Source organism: Trichechus manatus, unplaced genomic scaffold (genome assembly GCF_000243295.1).
Source record: "Trichechus manatus latirostris isolate Lorelei unplaced genomic scaffold, TriManLat1.0 scaffold00140, whole genome shotgun sequence".
NCBI classification, from domain to species: Eukaryota; Metazoa; Chordata; class Mammalia; order Sirenia; family Trichechidae; genus Trichechus; species Trichechus manatus.
Genome location: NW_004444076.1, coordinates 3,290,412 through 3,304,296, shown reverse-complemented (window position 1 = coordinate 3,304,296; position 13,885 = coordinate 3,290,412). Strand labels below are relative to the sequence as shown.

Here is a 13,885-nt window from a genome sequence, read left to right as displayed (position 1 = left end):
ATAATAATTATATTTATGATTATAATACCTACTACAATTTATAATAATGATCTGTTTATATACTTAACCAGGCTATAGTCTCCTTGAAAGCAGGGAAGTGTCTAATTCGTCTGTCTCTAGGACCTAGAATAGTAAGGAATACTCAGAGTAGTAAATGTTGAAGGAATAAATTGTACTATTGGGAATGCATGATGTATTCTTCTGCTTGCCAGGTTATTTGATAAGCTGGAAAACTTTGCTTCCCGTCTGTAGTAGAAAAAATTTTATAAATGGAGAAATCTTGTAAAGGATGTAGAATCCTGTTACCTGTCTTTGCATAGTATAAAATAGACTTAAACTGAAGTAAATGAGATCAGTTTGTGTGAAAAATATAAAGGCAAAAATTTCTTATACAAGATGAGTTTTTAAGAATAAATACATAGAGAAACTGAGGCCCAGAGAGATTATGTAAATAGTGTAATTTATGGTCACACAGCTAGCTAAATTCCAAGAAAGTATTACCACCCATGTTTGCTTGCTCTGTCATTCTTTCTAATTTTTTCTTTTTTTAATTAAAAAATTTTTATTGTTGTAAAAATATAGATAATACAACTTTTTCCAATTCAACATTTTTCACATGTACTATTCAGTGAGACCAATTGTGTTAATCATGTTATGCAACCTTCACCAATATCTGTTGCGATATTTTCCATTACTATAAACAGAAACTCAATGATTTCTAAACAATGCTCCCCCTTCCCTACTCCCTTCCACTATTAAACTCTGATCTCTAGACATTTATTCTAGGTATTTCATATTAGTGAGATTATATAGTATTTGCCTTTTGTGGTTAACTTATTTCACAAAGCATAGTGTTTTCAAGGTTCATCCATGTAGTGGCATGTGTCCGGACTTCATTTCTCTTTATGGCAGAGTAATATTTCATTGTATGTGTATACCACATTTTGTTTATCCATTCTTCTGGGTATAGACTTTTCACTTGTTGCCACCTTTGGGCTATTGCGAATAGTGCTGCAATGAACACTGGTGTACATGTGTCTATTTTTGTTGCTACTATCAAATCTCTTGGGTATTTACCTGAGAGTGAAATTGCTGGGTCATATGGTAGCTCTATGTTTAACTTTTTCAGGAACCGCCAAACTGTTTTCCACAGATCCTGTACCATTTTGCTTCCCACCAGATATGGATGAGGGTTCCAATTTTTCCACATCCTCACAACATTTGCTATTGTTTTATTTTATCCATCCTAGTAGGGGTTAAGTAGTATCTCATTGTAGTTTTGATTTGCATCTACCTAATGGCTAATGACATTGAACATTTTTTCAAGTGCTTATTGGCCATTTGTTTATCCTCTGTGGTGAAAATTCTATTCAAGTCATTTGCCCATTTTTAGATTGAGATGTTTGTCTTTTTTTTCTTAAGTTGTAGCAGTTCTTTACATATTCTGGATATTCAACACTTACCTGATATAAGATTCCCCAAAATTTTCTCCCACTCTGTAGGTTGTCTCCACTTTGTTGATAAAGCCCTTTGATGTACAGAAGGTTTTTTGTTTGTTTGTTTTAATTTTGATGAGATTCCATTTATCTATTTTGTCATCTGATTGTGCTTTTGGTGTCATATCTAAGAATCTGATGTTGAAGACTAGGTCCTGAAGCATTACTCCTGTGTTTTTGTAAAATAATTTTATGTCGTATTTTTAGGTCTTTGATCCATTTTGAGTTAGTTTTTGTATATGGTGATGGATATGGGTCAATATTCATTCTTTTGCATGTGGAAATCCAGTTGTCCCAGCACTATTTATTAAAGATACCATTTGATGACTTTAGGGTACTTGTCAAAGGTTAATTGATCAGAGATGTATGTGCTTATCTCTGGACTCTAAGTTCTATTCCATTGGTCTATATGTCTATCATTAGACCAGTACTGTACTGTTTTGATTAATGTAGCTTTATAATATGTTTTGAGATTGGGAAGTGTTAGTCCTTCTACTCTGTTCTTCTATTTCAAGATTGCTTTGGCTATTTGGAGCCCTTTGCAGTTCCACATAAGTTTGAGGGTTAGCTTTCTCCAATTCATTTTTAATTGACCATTAAATAGGTTTTTAGCATGAAAAGGTTTTTGTGAATTTTGGAAGATTATGTTTATTTAAGGAACCTTGGTGGTTAAGCTCTTGGATGCTAACCAAAAGGTCAGCAGTTCGAACCCACCAGATGTTCCGTAGGAGAAAGACATGAGAGTCTGCTTCTGTAAAGATTCTAGCCTTGGAAACCCTATGGGGCAGTTTTACTCTGCCCTATAGGGTTGGTATGAGTTGGAATTGATGTGACAGCAATGGGTTTTTCTCTGTGTAGAGGTAAAGACTTTGATAGAGTGCATCTTGAGATATCATTCAATTCTATATATTTGAAGATTCTGTGAAATAGCCCTCCATGGAGGAAACAGAAAGGAGGGTCCTATTTCAATTGTATTTTTCTCAGAGGTAGATGTGTTGTAATGAAAAAGTACTAAATGGAGAGTCAAATTCTGGCATTTACAGATATGTGTCCTTTAGCAAGGCATTTTATGCTTCTGAGTCTCAATTTCTTTATTGCATAATGAGATAGTTTTAGTGGTTCTCAACTTGGGGTGTTTACAACCCTCTGGGGTTGTTTGGAAATATATAGGGGAGTTTTTTGTTTGTTGTCATGACTGGAGGCACTACTGGAAATAAGTGGATAAAGCCCAGGGAAAATAAATATCCTTCAAATGTGTGGGATAGGTTCACACGGTGAAAAATTTCTTGATCAAAATGCTAAAACTAAAACTCTCATAAGGCAAACTGTGATTGAGAAGACATATCTTAGTATCAATACATGATTAAAAGGTGAATCAAAGGTTATTTTTTTGCCTTAGGAAACAAAAAGCAATTAGTATTTTTTTGTCTTGTTTTCTTTCAATGTTACCTTAAATTATCTTGCAAGAGCTTGGGCTTTCAGGAAGCCCATAAATGAATTACCAAGCAAAACAGACTCCTGGGTCAAGTTTGGGGATGTGTTCTAGGGAATCCATTTGAGTCAGTGTTGGATCTTCTGAGAGCTCGTTTTACATATAACTGAAATAACTGTGCCTTTGGATAATGCCAGTGGGAGAGATTCAAAAAACAGTGACAGAAGAAAAGGTTCAGAAGGTGCACAGTGGGGCTGACTTTACCAGCCCATTAAGAAGCTTTACAGAGAGGACAATCCAGGGACATGTGTATCTTCTAATCATATATAAGTCAGGTTGGGACTTATGCTTAATGGAATTGGGTTTGAACTCTGAGAGCATTTTTCAGGAGGCTGAGAAAGCTGTGCTATTTATGGTCTTTTGGTGGTAAAGATGCTGAAACATCCTTTTATTACTAGAACTTAAAATAAAATATATCATCAGGGTGCCTGTATCCTATTGGGTGCAGGCTGCAATGTTTTTACTGTTTCTTGGGAAAGGAGAAAGATATTACTCTCTTGATTAAGCAAGGGTATTAAGATAAATTTATCAGCTCCTGTTATAATATAGGAAGCGGAGTGTAAATCCTCATTTTACTGATAACCACGTTTCTAAGCATTTAAATATATTTCAAATTGTATTTATCTTTGTTTCATATGTTTTAACTCTGTTGCCCCAACAAGGTTAAATATTTTGGACTATAGGTACTCTGGTTTGTATTGTCTAGATTGCTGAGAACAATGCTAGATACACGGGCAGGATTATTTGAGTACTTATTTGAACCATTGAATTGAATTCATTCAGGAACTCACAGATTCTAAAGAAACCTACCTTTGTACAGGAGATCCCTTCAGGAACTATGGCAAAGCAGAGATGGACTTGAATTTGCTAGCTGAGTTACTTGTTAGTTATGTGACCCAGGGGAAGATAGAGTCTGATGAACAGTAGGTACTGATATGTCAGTTTCTCTTCTAAGCTGTGTGAGCTCTAATTGCATCATTTATAGAAACTGATAGTGATAGCTACCATCTTTTGAGTTCTGACTATGTAAAAATGTGTTTTAGTTTTTAAGTGAGCTTGATAATATTTGCATGAGTGGAATAGAAATAACCAGTAATAGTCAAAAAAATGTTTTTTTTTTTTTTAAGGAATGAATAGATCGGTGTTCTTAAGGGCAGAACAAAAACTATTTACTTAAAATTTATTTGAGAGATCTCTAGATATTTAAAATCCAAATCTTTCCAGTTTATATAGCCTCTTTCTTTTCTCTTATTTATGTGAATTCTGCATTTGGCCTACAATATGTGAAGATGTACTGCCAGAGAATTATTTTAATGCTGTTGCTGATAAAAATATTTATGGCTTGTTTCTGTACAAAGTCCTAGAGACCATGAGAAGCAGTTTGCTTTAGCACCCCAATCAATAAATGATTGATTGTATTTATTTCTTATGGCTCTTGATTTGATTTTTCACTGAAGCTTTTATTTGGTATTAGTGCATTTTGTTTCCATTTTAACTTTTCCTTGAGACAGAATAGAGGTTTCATTCCTTTGGGCTAGTTATAATAGGTCTCTGGAGACCAATAGATCTTCTATGAGCATTCTTAAGGCAAAAGGTTAGTTTCAATCATTCCATCTTTTCCGTGGCCTACCTTCCCTTCTGGCTTCATCTTCTGCCACTCTCCCCTTAACTTCCTATACTTCAACTCTACAGGCTGATTTCCTACCTTAGGGCTTTTGCATTTGCCACCTTTTCCTTCTAGAATGCTCTGCCCCAAGATTTTCATAAGACTGGCTCCTTCTTATCCTTCAGATCCCAGCTCAAATGTCACGTCCACAGAGAAGTCTTTCCTAATCACTGAATTAGAAATAAGTTGTTCATCAGTCACTGTCTGTAATATCATCGTCTTTTTTTTCATTATAGCATTATCCTAATACTAATAGCTTTAATATTAGAAATATTCTTGTTTGTTTGTTTACCTTTTTTTTTGGTCAGTCTCCATTCCACCTAGAACATAAATTCCATGAGAGGAGAGTTGTTCACTACAGAATCCATAAGATATAGACAAGTACTGGCATATTGTAGGTGTCAATAAATATTTATTCATTGAATTAATAAATTAATTTATTGTAGTAAAAATTAATAATGTAGTAATTTCTTTCATTTAAAACTATTAGACTGTTATGTTTAGAAAGACCCCTAGAGGATGTCTTATTCAAACTCTGATTTTACGAATATGTAAACTGAGGTTCAGAGAGGTAGACAGACTTACTTGATGTCTTAGTCATCTAGTGCTGCTATAACAGAAATACCACAAGTGGATGGCTTTAATAAAGAGAAGTTTATTCTTTCACAGTCCAGTAAGCTACAAGTCCAAATTCAGGGCGTCAGCTCCAGGGGAACACTTTCTCTGTCGGCCCTGGAGGAAGGTCCATGTCATCAATCTTCCCTTGGTCTGGGAGTTTCTGTGCGCAGGAACCTCAGGTCCAAAGGATGCGCTCTGCTCCTGGCACTGCTTTCTTGGTAGTATGAGGTTCCCGTGTCTTTTTGCTCACTTCTGTCTTTTATATCTCAAAAGAGATTGGCTTAAGGAACCACCTAATCTTGTAGCCCTAATCAATATAACTGCCACTAATCCATCTTATTACATCATAGTGATAGCATTTACAACACAGGGAAATCATATCAAAAGATAAAATGGTAGACAATCATACAATACTGGGAATCATGACCTAGCCAGATTGACAGAGATTTTGGGGGGACACAATTCAATCCATGACACTTGATTTCACAAAGCTAGATAGTGAGAGTCATGTTCTGAGTCCTATCATGTTATATGGTCATTACAGCATGATTCTAGTAGTGGAAGTGATCTGAGTAGTCTTATACAGGTCTACAAATGCTTATCTATTATTCTGAAATCCAAAACCTCTGAAAAACCATAGATTTTATATAACCTTGGCATCAAAACTCATTTGGTGGTAAAAACCTAACAGAAACTAATGTGGCTACTTATAGTTTTTATGCATCCTACTTAGTGTGACCATTCATATATTCCATCACAGAAATATTAATATGTTTGATTATAGGCTTCTGCCCCAGATTTTGCTAAGGGCTATTATGTAATACCTAATACATACACTGTGCAAGCTTTCCAATATTCAAATATATCTGAATTCCAAAGCACATCTGACCTTAAGGACTTCCAAGAAGGGACTGTAGACATATGTTTCAATCGTATGTTCTTTCTCATGGTGAAATCAGGAGACTAATAAAAATTTAACCACAAAAGCAAGTCAGGAAGAAATCATTTGGTTTAATAACCTTATATTGCAGATGAGAAAACTGGGATATTAAGTGAGTTATACCAAATCACATAATTAAAAAGCCAAAAAGCTGAAGATCTAACACCCCTAGTCTAGAAAACTCTCTATCAAATCATAAGTAGAAAAGGACATTGAAAGATACCATACTTCTTCTCGGCTCCGGATTATTTCATATAGATCATCTTGGTAATCTTCACAACAACTGCTTGAAGTAGATACCAATATTATATTCTTATTTGGGTGAGGTTCTTTGAGAAGTTACATAAGTTGTCCAAGGTCACATAGGTATAAATAGCACATTAGGGATTTGGACTCAGGACAGTCTGGCTCTAAAAACTATACTTGCAACCATAGCTTCTAATTCGCAACACTTTCATAAAAATGAGGTCATCATATGATTCCTTGAAATGATTTATGAACTATAAATCCTTTTATTTAATGTTGAAATTAAATCAAATAAAGGCCTCAAAAAATAAAAAGAAATTTTAAATTTTATAGAGTAGACTTTTTTTCCCCATCATCATGGTAGTTTCAGGATCATTTGCTGAGCTTCCACACTTGTAGTGTAATAGTAAATAAGATTTAAACATTCCAAATCTACTAATTATCCATCTACTCTATAAGATCAGAAGTTATTTATGGCAAAAATTAATTGTTGAACAAAATAAGGTAGTGCTATTTTTCAAACTAAAGTAATACACGTTTCTCAAAGGAACAAATAATTCTCCTAGGACTCCCCAAAATTAAACTATTTTTCTATTACTTAAGTATATAAAAAGTAAACTATATATACTAAAACCTCCTATACAACTATTAAACCAAAATAAATTTACCTTAAATACAATCAAAACTACAAAGACAATCCATATGAAAATCATTTATTTAGTATAACAAATGATGTTGTTCGTTGGAATTAAGTCAATATCTTGCAATACCCATATAGTATTAACTGCTTCTACATGGGTTCTTTTGAATTTGGCGTGACATACCACCATGTGTCATGTAATGACTCAATTCTCCTGGCAATTTTCTCTATTCAGACAACTGAGAAATGTTAGTCCATGTAGTGTTCCTTGAGGTCATTTGGGCTTCATTTGGCTTGAACGCATCATTGCATATTAAGTCCTCCTCTGTTCTGTACTTATTAACTCAGTGCAATTAAAGGAATAGGTACTTAGCACTTTTGTAGTTGTAAACACAAATACCAGTGTGGATACTCAAATCTCAAGGCTGCACTCAGTTAAAAGGTGGTGATTGGGGTGAACTAGCATGTATTTCTTTTCTTTTTTAAAATTTTTATTGTACTTTAGATGAAGGTTTACAGAACAAACTAGCTTCTCATTAAACAGTACACAGATTGTTTTCTGACATTGGTTAACAGCCCCACGACATGTCAACACTCTCCCTTCTTGACCTTGGATTCCCTATTACCAGCTTTCCTGTCCCCACCTGCCTTCTACTCTTTGCCCCTGGGCTGGTGTGCCCCTTTAGTCTCGTTTTGTTTTATAAGCCTGTCTAATCTTTGGATGAAGGGTAAACCTCTGGAGTGACTTTATTACTGAGCTAAAAGGGTGTCTGGCGGCCATACTCTCGGGGTTTCTTCAGTCTCTGTCAGGTCAGTAAGTCTGGTCTTTTTTTGTGAGTTATAGTTTTGTTCTACATTTTTCTCCAGCTCTGTCCAGGACCCTCTATTGTGATCCCTGTCAGAGCAATAAGTGGTGGTAGCTGGGTACCATCTAGTTGTGCTGGACTCAGTCTGGCAGAGGCCATGGTAGTTGTGGTCCATTAGTCCTTTGGACTAATCTTTCCCTTGTATCTTTAGTTTTCTTCATTCTCCCTTGTTCCCGAAGGGGTGAGACCAGTGGATTATCTTAGATGGCCACTCACAGGCTTTTAAGACCCCAGACGCTACTCACCAAAGTAGAATGTAGAACATTTTCTTTATAAATTATGTTATGAACTAACATATATTTCTATCGACACTTTTAGATTATCATCAAAATTAAAAAACCAAATTAAATAACAGTTTCCGTGGAGAAATTATGAACCTCCATAGACCCCCAACAGTCCAAGGATCCCAGTTTGAGAAACACTGGAGTAGCATATTATTTTATAGGTTTATTTTTAAAGCTTTATTATTCTTTCCATTTTCTCTTTCACCTATCAAATCTTGTTTCCTCATTTCTTCTGAATAGGAGACTCTGTTGTGGGCTTTGCCATTTTTTCTATATCTTTCTTTAAGACAATGCTAAAGTTCTTCTCCACAGACTAGCAAAATTCATCAGACTACCCAGCCAAAGAGGAGTGTTGCTTCCATAATCCTTGATTTACTTGTTAGCTGCTGTTGAGTCAGCCCCTGACTCATGGTAACCCCATGAAAGACAGAACAAAATACTACCTGGTCCTGCACCATCCCCATGATTGGTTATCGCTTAGACTGTTGTGATCCATCGGGTTTTCATTGTCTGATTTTAGGAAGTAGATCACCAGGCCTTTCTTCCTAGTCCATCTTAGTCTGGAAGTTCTGCTGAAAGCTGTTCAGCATGATAGCAACACACAAGCTTCCACTGACAGATGGGTGGTTACTGTGCATGAGTTATATTGGCCAGGAATCAAATCTGGGTCCCTAGATGGAAGGTAATAATTCTACCACTAAACCACCATTGCCCCTAATTAATTTATTAGGGGTAGCAAATTGTGTTGTTGTTTTAGGTGCTGTCGAGTTGGTTCTGGCTCATAGTCACCCTGTGTACAACAGAACAGAACACTGCCTGGTCCTGCACCATCATCACAATTGTTGCTATGTTTTTGCCCATTGTTGCAACCACTGTGTCAATACATCTTGTTGAGAGTCTTCCTCTTTTTCGCTGGGGTAACAAATTACAGCTACTCAAAAGGATATTTCATGTATTTGGGGGCCTGAGAAAACAAAATCACACGTATGTATCCCAGGATGAAATAGGCAGGTGTAATTTGTCAGTTTTTCAAACTGCGGTGGCTTGCATGTTGCCATGATGCTGGAATCTACGCCACTGGAATTTCAAACACCACCAGAGTCACCCATGGTGGACAGGTTTCATCAAAGCTTCCAGACTAAGACAGACTAGGAAGAAAGGCTTGTCAACCTACTTTGGAAAATTAGCCAATGAAAATCTTATGAATCACAGCAGAACACTAACTCACTTGCTTGAGACACGTCATCAGGTGGGATCAATCAGTGGAGAAGAGCATCTTGTTTGGTGAAGTACTGGGCCAGCAAGGGCAAGGGAGACCCTTTGTGAGATAGTTTAGTACAATAGCTGCAACAGTGGACATGAACATGTTGGCAATCATGAGGATGATGTTGGACTGGGCAGTGTTTTGTTCTGTTGTACATAAGGTCACTGTGAGTTGGATTCAACTCAATGGCAGCTATCTATTTAAACACAACAAGGATTGATCAAACTCAGTGATTCTCAACTCTGACAGTCCGTTAGAATCACTGTATAAAACCACTGTTACCTGGGCTTCTCAGAGCTTCTGATTTAATTTGTCTTGGGTGGGACATAATGCTAAAGAGTCAACCAGTGTTGACAACCACTGATGGCTGAAGGAAAATTATCCATTATCATTCAGGCTTTACATAACTATCTGGTGATATTCCAACATTCAAGAGTTAAATCTAAGCTCCATGACATGGAATATAAAGATCTTTAAGACCTAACCACAGTCTACATTATTATCATCATATCTTACAATTCCTTTGCTGGGTTCCCTCTTTAAGATTTGTATGAATCTGTTAATGTGGTTTGTTCAAGCTCTCAAAAGTTCTGTATATAACTAAGGGTTTATTATGGGTGGGGCAAAAATGTGTTGCTTCTCTGCCTCCTGCACTCATAGCAATTATTGCTAAAGAGACATGGAATTCTTTCCTGTTTAATCAGATTAACCTTGGAATTATTCTCAACGCAGTGCTCCAGATAGCCAATATTAGCTGAAAGAAGTTGGTTCATGATATGCATCTATTTGCATTCCATGGTTTTAAAGTATTCTTTGTAATAATGATGAGGCTGTGCATTCAGATGAGATAAGATTCAGCATGCTTAATTCTTCCCTCCATATGTTTAGCCCTTCTCAGGGCCATATTGGTGAAACTACGCCCTTACTCCCTGGAAAGGAGAACAAGGTTAGGTTATTCATATTGTTAATTATCAAAAAGCATAGAAGAAAGTTGAAGTAGTTACAACTTTCAGAGATTTAGTAATCCTTGAACATAAATTCAGTTATTCTACAAATATGTGTTAAGCACGTACCATATGCCAGGCCCTATAAAAGAAGCACTCATATCTCTTAGTTAATTAAAGTCATACAAGAAATGTGTGAATCAAGTACCATTATTTTCTATTTATGATGAGGAAACAGAGACTCAGAAACATTAACTGACTTGCGAAATTATTAAATTAGAGGGCCAGGATTTAAAATATGACTTTCAAACTCCATGTCAATATTCCTTCTACTTCATTTATTCAACAAGTATTTATTGGTGATTATGTCAGTGGATTAAATACCAGAAAGACTTCTAAGTATTGTACTTAGTGATAAAATTTAACCCTTATAATGTTGCCATGAGAATCACATGAGCAAAGGAGCAAACATACTTTGAAAAAATAAAAGCACTCTACAATGTGAGTTATTGGTAGAATTTTAATGAACATACACTCTGCCTGATGTGTGTTGTTGACTTAATTAAATTGCTAACAGTATATTCAACAAGTACACTAGAAAGCAAGATGAACAGATAGAACCCACTGGGTAATGTTAAAGGAGTGCACAGGCTGGGTTAGAAATAGAGCAGATAATACTCAGTTCTCAGGAATAAGATTTTAAGAGCAAGATCTGACATGTGTTTAAATTATAGTAACCTTACAGGAAGGCTGCCAATGGGCATAGATTCTAGAGTCTCCTCAGGAATATGATAAAGATCTGCCATGCTTCCCAAGGCATCTCATCTCTATATGTGTGCAAAGTTTATTGTTCTGTTATCTAAGGTCTTACTTAAGCAAAAACTCATTTTTAGCTGCAGGCATGAGTTTCCTTTTTGTAGACATGGGAATATGCAATCATGTGAACCATGTAATGTTAAATTGAAATCACACTATACCAGTATTCCAATTTGTTGATGAAAACCTTTCATGAAATGAGAACTCCACCTCTTCCATTAACCAATCAGTCTGCTTTTAAATTTTAACAATCACTAAAACACATACACACGTACATACACACACACGAGTGAACCTTATTTCTGGTAGAAATAGAAGTCTTTTGTTCATCTTTATTTCATGGATGTTCAAGCTCTATCAGAAAATTCAAGGCTTGTGTCAAGAGATGATCATTTCTCTAATTTTGTAAAGGATATTTAAAGTTTATCTAAGGTCAGATATATCTTCCTTTGAGCATGATTCAAGTCATATTTAGAGAGAATTTGCCATCTTGATGTTTTCAGATGAAGAAATCCAAGCAGAGAATAAAATTAAATAAAAATATTCCTGAGGTTTCAATGATAAATATTTATGAGGTTATCTTTCCAGTAACCTTATCATGAGGACTGTCTCTCACCCACAGATGTACACCCTGGCAGCCATGTTTCTACTACATGACCTGGTACCAATATAACTGATTAGCCCAAGGGTCACCTCTTAGAATCTGAGTCAATCGGTCTCTTTCTCCCTGATGTTTGGAATTGAAACTAAAGGATACCCATTCCCAGTTTCTGGTCCAGGTTGGAGACAGAACATTTCAAGAACTCTACACTCTCACTTCAAATACATAGAAAGTCTAGAAAAAAATTGAAATATAATAATGACATTAAGGTTAATGAATAAAAGAGAAAATCTACAAATGCCAAAAACAGAGACAGAACAAAAACTGTGAGTGGAAGTTGAAGCTAAATCACCCTTGAGGATAACATATCTGATATACACCTCAAGGATTGGAGCTTAATGCCCCATCATGATGCTACTTGAGGCCAAAAACCCCATACAGAGTGGGCAGCTGGAACTGAGCTACGTCAAGCGTAGAAAATTTCACTTTTTGTCCAAGGAGACAAGATGAAAATAGGCTGATAGTTCCAGATCTTGAAAAGTGTAATAGGACATACCTTATGTACCTTTTCAGATTCTCTTGGTATCATTATCTTGGAACCTTGATAACCATGAGGCTAACATTTCAGGAAGCAGAACCCCAGAACATATTTCTTTCAAAGATAAATTGAGAGGCAAAATTAAGAAGTACACGTCAATCTAGTACAACAGGAAGTAATAAGAATAAACAGCAAATATGAGAAATCACATAGGAGGAAGTAGAAATAATAGAATGATCTAAAAGCAGTCTTAAAATAAATGTGTTTAAAATTATAAAAGTTCACTTGTGCTCACCACCTACTGGCCCACAGCACCCCCCACACCCCCAGACTGGCAGAGTGGTACCTGGACTCTGGGAATTGCTGCCTTAGTGCCTTTTGTCTGAGAAACTTCAGGTACTTTGCAGAACCTCTCTGCGTACAGTCTGTGTGTCTTACAACACTCTGTGGTGTATGACTGCCATTCAGAAGAAGCTGGTGATTATCATGATGGAGCCCATAGCAAGGTGTGCTTGCTCATAGTCTGCTCAGAGACCAGTGCTCAGAGAACCATATGGCTGACACTGAAGTGAATGGAAAGCAGGTGGAGTTGGCTCTGTGGGACACAGCTGACCACCTGAGGCCCCTTTCCTAACCAGACACTGATCTTATATTGCTGTGCTTCTTCATTAGTAGCCACAATAGTTTAAAAATCGTCCCAGAAAAATGGACCCTGGAAGTCAAGCATTTGTGTCCCAGTGCATGCATCATCTTGATTAGAAATAAGAATCAGGTTCTGAAGGATGATCACATGAGGTAGGAGCTACCCTAAATGGAGCAAGAGCCAGTAAAACCTGATGAGTGCCTAGAGATATGGCAAACCAAATTGGTACTTTTGGGTACTTGGAGTGTTCAGCAAACATCAAAGATGGAGGGAGGGGATTTTTTGAAATGGCCACAGAAGTAAATTTGCAACCTTGATGTGGAAAGAAAATATCTGGAGGCCTTGTCTTGTGAAATCATTGTAAACACAACTCTGAAATAGTTAATTTTTGGAGAATTTTGTATTATTAATCTTAATGTGTGATTGTTGGCTTTTTTTATTTATCCTGGTAAGTTGTGTGAATTAGGCTGTAACTACATTATAACTGACATGTCCTGCCTATTATTTATCAACTGAAAAGCACTCTGGTGAATCATCATTTTAGAGCTTTCCTCATAAATAGATTCCACTGCTCATCTAAGTTTTTGGAAATACTCAGCCTGAAAGGTCCAGTCAAGTCCATATGGCAAAGTTAGCTGTGTGATTTCATGTTTGTTACCTTATATTTACTTTGTAATTCATACTGCTTAATGTATGTTATCAGCAAAAAATATATCTACCCCAGAATATATGTAGTATTTTTATAAAATTGGATTTCCTGGATACTGATATTTGTCATCTCTGCAGAAGATTTTTTTTTTATGAGAAACTATATTTGAAAATAAAGTGAAT

General features: G+C 36.1%; 1 protein-coding gene and 1 pseudogene across 1 annotated transcript in view; both read left to right on the top strand.

Annotated features, from left to right (window-relative positions):
• Nucleotides 1–13,885, top strand: part of DLG2 (discs large MAGUK scaffold protein 2) — a 2,186,317-nt gene that overhangs the window by 567,865 nt on the left and 1,604,567 nt on the right. The window lies entirely within an intron of this gene.
• On the top strand, nucleotides 12,865–13,407 carry LOC101353848 (ras-like GTP-binding protein Rho1; annotated as a pseudogene).